Source organism: Pseudopipra pipra, chromosome 4 (assembly GCF_036250125.1).
Source record: "Pseudopipra pipra isolate bDixPip1 chromosome 4, bDixPip1.hap1, whole genome shotgun sequence".
Taxonomy (NCBI): domain Eukaryota; kingdom Metazoa; phylum Chordata; class Aves; order Passeriformes; family Pipridae; genus Pseudopipra; species Pseudopipra pipra.
In genome coordinates, this window is record NC_087552.1 from 10,909,411 (window position 1) to 10,918,704 (window position 9,294).

Sequence of the window (9,294 nt, forward strand, 5' to 3'; positions counted from 1 at the left end):
CACATTTCAACAGGGATGAATAGTACTTGCATACTGCTTGCAAACAATTTCAAGTTTTTAAAGCTTCACAGGGCTGCTGGGTCATTTGTTCCGTACAAAAGATACAAGGAACATACCTAAAGAAATACATACTTTTTTTTTACTCAGAGATCATGTGGAAAGTCTCTCCTCCACCACAATAACTATTGCTTATAATGGTAAAATAACTAATTACTTATTCATTCTTATGAAGAGGTGATACTAAAGCTGCCAGTTAAACCCTAAAATCCTTCTCCTTCATTGGAATCCCAGTCCTTCATTGGAAACTGTCCAGTGTTCTTTGGGCTTTTTTAATCATTTCCTCAACAATCTTTATAATACAACCTGTGGTCAATTAATAAAAATAACATGGCCTTATGACTCCAGGGCTTTCATAACAGTCCATGCCACACCAGATCACCTGCAGCAAGAGCAAACACATCATCACAATTTTCTTTTTTAAATAACCCTTTACTGTTCAACAACAAACACAGTAGCATTTTGCTATCTTGCATGTTGCAGAAAGACTGGATTCTGATGCTCTGGCTCCTGCCAAGAGCTCCTTCCTGCACAAACGTTTCCTCTGACTTCAATGTGGCTATGCAAATCCTTGAACCAGCAGGCAAACTTGAACTCTGGCATGCAAAGAAATCACACTCAAGTCAATTGCCATGCTCAAATGTAAGCAGAGGTATAAATTGCTGGTTGTATTTTGCTAAAGGTGATCATCAAGACTGAAGAAATTAATTAGAATTTTATTTGAAAAAGTCTTATCAGCTAGAAGAAAAAAAAAATCCTACTGTTTAGTTGTGTTGAAGTTTAATAATTTGGTACCCAAAGACAATGTACCTGTGTCTGGTTCTGACAAAATACCATAATATAGATATGAAACCCATTCATCATCTCTTAGTTGTCCTTTGAAAATATCATTGTCATTACAAATTTAAATAGTTTCACAAAGTTCTACAGCATAATTCTTCTCCAAAGGATATAACTCTGGAGAGAAAAAGAGTAATATAAAAAATAAGAGAGTTTTCCAAAGACTATTAGTGTAACACAACCTGAGCAATGCATTAGTCGTATATAATAATTACGCAAAACTAAGGAAAAGTATATTAAAGTAGACACGGTCTGTGTCAAAGGCTATTGGACACATGAGTTAGAAACTGTATTATTTGGTATTAGCAGAATTTCTTTATGCTCCAGTTTTCCCTTACAAATGTAGCATGATTGATTTGTAACCAGTATTTTCATGGAAAACAGGATGAAGCAAGTGCATCCTTCTTTTCAGAGAGGTGCAATGGAGAGGTTCCCCCGTCACAGAAGCATTCAGGCCACTGCAGAATGAGCAGGTAGCCTTGGAGCATGTCCTCTTCACTGACCTCGGGCTTAAGAAGCCAGTCTGAAAACATTTTCAGGAAGGGTGAGTCTATATTTGTAAAAATCAAAACCAATAATGCGACAGGAAACAATAGTAGTCAATATTTTCATAAGCCAATGTTCTTTTGGTAGTGTGGTATTTTTTGGAAAAAAACACTTGCCTTTTTGCCACAGCAGCCTGGTTGATAAATCCAGTCATTTCCAAGAGCTCCACCAGCCCAGGTCCTCCTTGCCTTGCTCAGTGCAGAACAGCCTGTACCTCTGCCAGATGCTGCCACAGGGGATGTAACAGAGAAATCACGGGCTTGGTGGCCAGGACAAAATCAGCCTCTGAATCTCTGTATAGGTCCTAAAAGAGGCACTTTTAGGAATGAAATTTTTAAATGAAGCTATCCCATCCCCTGGGCTTGAGAAAACCCAATGGTTTTCATTTCTCTGCAGTCAGAGCACCTTTATCTCCTTAGTGCCTTAAATGCTCTCCCAGCAACAGCACATAGAAAAGGGTCCTTTAATTTCCATAATGCCTGTGCTGGCAGCAATACCAGAACCAAGGATGACAGCACATTTCTGAGTCAAACACTGTTTCTCTCTCTGAGTTTTGACCTTCAGGCTCCCCATTAAAACTGTTGCTTTTGGCAGAAGCAAAAGCTCTTAACCACAAAATCAGAAGGAGGAGGAGGGAATGGAGGGAGCAGTGAGGAAATGGAAAAAGCCAGGCATCTGACCAGATTAGACTGTTGGAAGAACAACATTTCCAAGTTATTTGTCCCACTAGAAATAAGGGAGAGAAAGGCTGTGATTGTTTTTGCAACAGCGAGCTTCAGGAATGGTATGATTTTTGGTAAAAAAATAAAAAAAAAAGGGTACTCATATTTCATTTAATACGTCATATAAAATTAAGAAGTGTTATCATTCCATTTGAGATCCTGAGGGGACAAAGGGATATCATGAAACAAGTCTTCAAGGCAACTTACTTTTATGGCCTCCCCTTTCCCTCCTTAACCTCTGACACCCTCCTCCAGCTCTTGTCTCACCCAGATGAACACCTGCAGCCAGCACAGAGCCAGTCCATGTCACTTACTGCATCTAATTCAATTACAAAGGTCTCAAGGATGATGTTGCAATGATTGTATTTTACCTATCAGGGCCCAGATACGAAGGGGGACATCAGTCAGCACCTCTTTGTTACAGATAGACGTGTTTGTTTCTCTCAGAGGAGAAAGTCGGGAAAGGGGAAGGAAGGGAGAGAACTTACATGTGGTTTTAAAAGATGTCTGGTTTAACGTAGCAGTCATTAGCCTGTTTTGCTAACCTCCTCTGGCTGCTGCTGCTGGGGTCCTACAGCCAGTTCCTCTCTGCTCGTGCCCTACAGTGCACACCTACTGCTTGGGATGAGATGTATGTGCATGTCTGTGTGTGTTTTGCACCATCAGGGCAAGGCACTATGGCGGAAATCTGTTCTCTCCTTTTCATGTGGTGTGGGGCTCAGAACTTAACAAAACAAAAAGCTACCAGCTAAGGAGAAGCATCAGAAAGATCAGCCTTGGGAAGGAAGGGGCCATGCACTTTGAGGCTGAAACTGCCTGAAGTTAACAGCTCACATAAAAAGAATAAACTGGCGGTGCTGTAATTGAATTTTTATGGAAATAAACAGGTGGCAGATTTACTATGGCTGCAGGGATAGCAGGGGGTGAAATGCTGCAGCTACATTAACCTGTTTAATTTAATAGCGTCTCTACTCCAAGAGGGGGAAAAAGATACTGTGCTGTTAGTTCAGTCAGCTGGATGCCAAATGTAAATAACTACAATTACCCTACTATGCCCATGTGCTGGATGGAGGAGGGCTTTGTGCCAACTCCCACTTCGTTGTCATGTTTATTAATTAAGCTCCAGGAAGTTTAAAAACACAAAAGTTTGATGAAAAATCAAGGCAGGAGGAGCCTGCATATGGCAGCAAGTGCGGGGTGTACCTGGGTCCTCTCTGCTGTGTCTGCTACTTAAAGCCAGCACTGCAGGCTCACTGGCAGAGAGATGTGGCCAAGTCAGTACCTTCATGCCAGGCTACCGCCTGCTGGGGCATTTAAAACTGGTCAGCATTTAATAGCAACCTTTAGTGCTCACAGGCATCATGCAGCAAATTAGCACAAGGAATCCAAAACCGTTATGTATTCATAATCATGGTAATTGTATGGGGAGGGATGGAAATATTAGGTTTAGCTTTTTTTACCCTTAACTGCTGATGCAAAACAAAAATAAGTTGAGGCATTAGTAGCAATATATTTGCATCTTGGCATGTTTGAGCTTTAGGAAAGAAATGCTGCAATAATACTTGAAGCGGGCTCCAGAGCAGCCCTATAAAATGACACATTAGGGGACTGGGGAAACTGCACATTTAGGCAGCCACAAGCCAAAAGTGAGTTCCAGAGCTCTGCCCCTTGTGCATATGGATGATGATACTGGTTTTTAAGTATATGATCAGTCTATAATGATATAATATAATAACAACACTCTGGTGCACTGCCCTCGGCAAGTTTGTGTAATCCCCTACACCTGTGGCTAAGTAGACCAGATTAAAATACTTTATTTTAATCCAAGCCAATGAATGTACTTCACTGGAAAATTACTCTGCTCAAGAAAGGGAGTCACATTCTCTGTTAGCATATACTGGCACTGGCTTTAATGGACCTACAGCAATTTATATGCATGGAAGATCTGGGCCAAACCATCATGTAATTAAAGACTGCACTGCAATTGCTTCTCATTAGCGTGGCTGAGATAAAGCTCCAATTTAGTCACTACCTGCCTTCTGAGCAAAATATCTGGGTTTTTAACGTACTCTCACTGTTAGTCTTTATGTCATTTTCTAGCTATCTTAAGAAGAGTATGACTGAAAACAAGAAGGTCCTGTAATTTAAAACACTTAAGAAAGACATGGCTGGAAGAATGGACATTGATCCCTGTCTCATTCACGATGCTCTGTGCAATATACAGACTGCACACACAAGAATCCTTCCTTATTCCTCACTAATCTTCAGTAAATTATTGCCTTAACCTCTTTATTCATGGACAAAAAAAAAAAAAAAACAACCCTGCTTTCCCCTCTGAACATTTACAGTTTCTTCTTAACTTACCAGACATCTTCAAATCCCTTGTCATCAAAATATTTTGCTATACCTGCCACTCTAAATGACCTAAGATGATCAGGAGGACAGCAAAAATGGAAAGGAATTTCTAAAGAAAAATATATTTTAAAAACTAACAGTAACATTTGGCCTGGGAAACTGAAGTCCATTTTTCTATTGTTCTAAGTATTCTCTGAACCTCAAGAAGAAAAGCAGGAGCTTGCACTCCTGGCTCCATTTTAAAATTGTACTTTCGGAAAAAATATGGATTTTAAAGAGTCATGGTGATAAAAGTATAAAACACATGCAGAACAAGGGCCAGGTTTTCTGACCCAAACAATGCATCTTAGCAAACAGTAAATTTAAACATCAGTAAGGACTGTATATTTCAAAGTACAACTGCTAAAATACAGTTCCTTTGGAGGCATTATTAATGGCCATCCTCTTAGCTGCTATCTATCTTAAATATTGTAATTAGGGCATGCAATTAGGGTATGCAAAAGATACAAGGTAATAAGCTAAGGGTAAAAAAAAGAACTGTTAGAGAGATGGTTCTTATCTCCTTTATTTCTCTCAACAGTCTTCAGCCCAATCTGCACAAAGACACCATATCCCAAGTCCTGAGCATCATCTCACCCCCTAACTAGAGAGCCATAGAACGGTTTGGGTTGCAAGGGGCCCTTAAAGGTCACCTGGTCCAACCTCCTCCCTGCAATGACCAGGGGCATCTTCAATTAGATCAGGTTGATCAGAGCCCCTTCCATGTCTCTGGGCAGCCTGCTCCAGTGATTCACTCTCATGGTAAAAAACTTCTTCCTTATATCTGATCTAAATTGACCCTCTTTTAATTTAAAACCATCTTCCCTTGTCCTATCACAACAGGCCCTGCTAAAAAGTCTGTCCTCATCTTTCCTATAAGCCCTCTTCAAGTATCAAAAGGTAGCAATAAGGTGTCCCAAGAGCCTTCTCCAGGCAGATCAAAACCAACTGTCTAGGTCTTTCCTCATAGGAGAGGTATTCAATCCCTCTGATGATCTTCGTGGCCTCCTTTGGACTCACTCCAACAGATCCATGTCCTTCCTGTGTTGGGGGCTCCATTGCTGGATGCAGCACCGCAGGTGGGGGTCTCACCATAGCGGAGTAGAGGGGCAGAATCACCTCCCTTGCCCTGCTGCCCACAGTGCTCTGGATGCAGCCCGGGATGTGACTGGCTTTTTGGACTGCAAGTGCACGTTGCAGCTCGCATCCAGCCTCTCATCCACCAGAGCCCCCAAGTCCTTCTCAGCAGGACTGCTTCAGTCTGTTCATCCGCCAGCCTGGATTCATACCGGGGCTTGCCTCGACCCACACAATAAATGCTGTAATCACCTTTCATGCTGAGACCCCTCCCCAAACGCAGCACGAAGCGGGCCAGAACAGCAACAACACCGATGCCTTCCACAAAAGAAGAGGCAAATCCCCATCGCAGCGACATTTTGCAGGCGCCTGGAGGATCTGGAATTCGCAGCTGGGCTAATACTACCATCTAGCGGGGATCGCTGGGAGAACGGAACCAGGGAGGCAGGAAAAAGCAGCCGAGGCGAGTCCAGCATCATCCCAACTCTCTAACACACCTGCAATTTGACTGAAACCACAGTAAAAAGAGTGAAAAGATTAGCAGTCTCATGGTGTTTTACTCCTTTTCAGGGCGGTCCCCAACTCGGCAGTAAGACTTGCTGGAAAATGTTTTCTTTGAGCAAAAATCAAGTCAGGGCTCTTTAAAAGCAGTCGTGAGTCTGTCATCCACAGAGAGCAAAGGATGATCCATGCTCTGTGTCTTTGGACTATGAGAAACAGCCCTATTCTGCACACAAAACTCAGTATTTCTTGCTATTCAGGCTACCTATAAAATTCTTAAATGTTATCGATACAATTGCAAATGAAAACAATATATAATCCCTTTACTGATGTGAAATCTGATTTTTTTTTTTAATATAGATAAATAAACCCAGTATTTGTTTTTTCTTTTTCCTGAAGTTCCTTTAAACTTCAGGAGGATTGCTGTTCTGGAAGAATTATCTTCAGGGTCCCCAGTTCCTCTCAACATTAGGATTTAGCACACAAGGAGAAGACATTTTTATAGGCAAAATAGGCAAAATATTACACTGATGGGGACCTTCTTCCTCAGAAACCTGTGTATAACTGGCCACTACAAGCCATAAATGCAGAAAAATTATGTTGCTCCTCACAGTGGTATAGTATAATGAAAATGTTGAAACTAGAAAAACGTGATACAGGTATATAAGTGTCCTGGGAGCCTGAAGATATCATAAACCACTCATGCTTTTTTCTTTTTACTATCAGAAACCCATAATGCCTCAGAACCCCATAATGCCTCAGTTGGTTCTTTATATGTAATGGGTACAAATAACTCTTACAAATAGCAGTGTAATATTCAGTTATGCAGTAGTAGTAACCAAAAAACTCTGATTTTATTTCTTGTTCAGGGAAACTCTTTTTTTTATCCAAGTTACTCATTGGCACACATGAATGAGAAGTTAATATTCCTTTCAAAGAACAAAAAAATTTAAAGTAAACCAAAAAGCTACTGAAATAAATTTGGAAGGATTTCACCCTGACAGGATGATAAATATTCCCAGGAACCCGGTTCTACATAGGTACAGGAACTTTACAGCCATTCTGACATACATTCAACAATGTAAGTGTAAAAACCTCTGTAAAAACAAAGGTCAGAGGAAATTTTTGTGTATATCTGCGCATTGAATTCCCCAAATATTTTTACCTCTTTTATGCCATTGCCTTGTCTTTTTCTGGCAGTTATTTTTGTTGTTGTTTCTGGTTGTATTTGGTTATTGTCACTGAAGCATCTCACATTTATTTTCCAGAGCAGAATTTTCAGCCCAGGATAATGTATACAACCTATATTTAGGTCCTCTGATACTGGTTCTTGCTTTGGTTTTTGGGGTTTATTTTCTTACTTCCACAGTGGCTTCTTTACAAGATTATGCTTCAAAATATGTTGCAATCTCACTTTTAGAAATATATCATCTTGTTTTCATTTATAAGGGTGCATGAACTCAATACAACATTCTTCATTCTTCCATTCTGCAAGAACTAAAAATCCAGTGCTTTTGGTTTCACAGAGTTTTTGTTTGCTTGCACAGAGGTTTATGTAAAACATTCCTTCAAGTCTAATCTGAAGGAGAGTGATATCCTTGAATTTTATTGTTCCCAAGCACATAAAGGATCTGACCCTTGTGAAATTCTATCTGAACTTGAGTTTAATCTGAATTTGCATCACCTCTATCCAGACTGCTTTTTTTTTTCTTTCCAGATATAATAGTACAAATTTTAAATGAAGTGAAATTCAACTCACATTCAACATGACATCAGTGCAGTGTTCTGAAATATTTGGGAAGCTCTTAGAATGGTGAAACAAGCACAGCTTCACTTATACCTGTAAGCTGCAAGATAACTTGAATACCAAGCAAAACCAGTTCACATTGCTTTTTTATTAAACCCACCCAGGAGTGCGATTATGGACATGTTCTACGGACCCAGAATTCTTGCTGATGTCAGTGGAATTGGTTAATTTACACTGTTTAATAATCTGGCCCTCTGGCATTTTCTATCAAATACAGCTAGAGTAACAGTTGAGTAGCTACACACAACCTAACAGGTAGTGGATGTATGCAGAACAGTTGTACATTTTGTAATTTGAAAGTAAGAAACAGATGAGACTTAGTTCTTCATCTAGTGCCAAAAGTACCTTCACCTGAAATTTAGACGCTGAAAATACTGAACTGTAATTTTCCTTAATACACAGAACTATTGCAGGCTGCACACACACAGACCTACCCAGCACTTGTGTCATGGCAAATCCCCGGGAGTGCTCATCAGCAAGTGTTTCCCTCATCACCCAGGGACATGCTGAATTTCTCCTGCTGCACTGGCTCTGCTTGCAAAGACTGATTCAATTTTAAATGAATGAAGAATTCCAGCTCAGGGAGATAGCATCTCTCTCTCTTCACAGTAGTGGTAGAAACCAAAATCCCCTCAAGCTCTCAGACAGCTTGGAGTGACACTGATGACCTCTCCAAGTGAGTTCAGAGGAGGGCCAGAATTATGATTATGATCAGAGGCCTGGATCACCTCTCCTATGAAGGCAGGCTGAGAGAGCTGGGGTTGTTCAGCCTGGAGAAGAGAAGGCATCAGGGAGACCTTACAGCAGCCTTCCATTACCTAAATGTAGCCTAGAAGAGAGTTGGAGAGGGACTTTTTACAAGGGCAGGTAGTGATAGGAGAAGGGAGAATGACTTCAGACTGAAAAAGGTCAGGTTTACATCAGGTTTACATCAGATATTAGGAAGGAATTCTTGACTGTGTACCAGTACAACAGGTAAGCTGCGGATGGCACATCCCTGGTAGTGTTCAAGGCCAGGTTGGATGGGGCTTTGAGCAACCTGGTCTAACAGAAGGTGTTATTCTGTGATTCTTCAATTCATCAGACTTTTCTGTTCATTTTTTTGTTTGGAGCAGGGAGGGGTTGGTCAGCTTTCACAGCTGTGCACCCTGAACACCCAGAGAGACCTTTCCCTCCATCATTTCTGAATAAGGCATTACTAAGTAAGACCTTCGCTTCCTTTCTGCTGGACAGGCTCAACAGCTCCCTAAAATCAACATGCTGGTTTTTACAAGCCCCAGCCTTAGCCCTTTAAGACATGTTTACAAATCCAGACAGTGCTATTCGAGCCAACACAAGTATCAGAAAGGC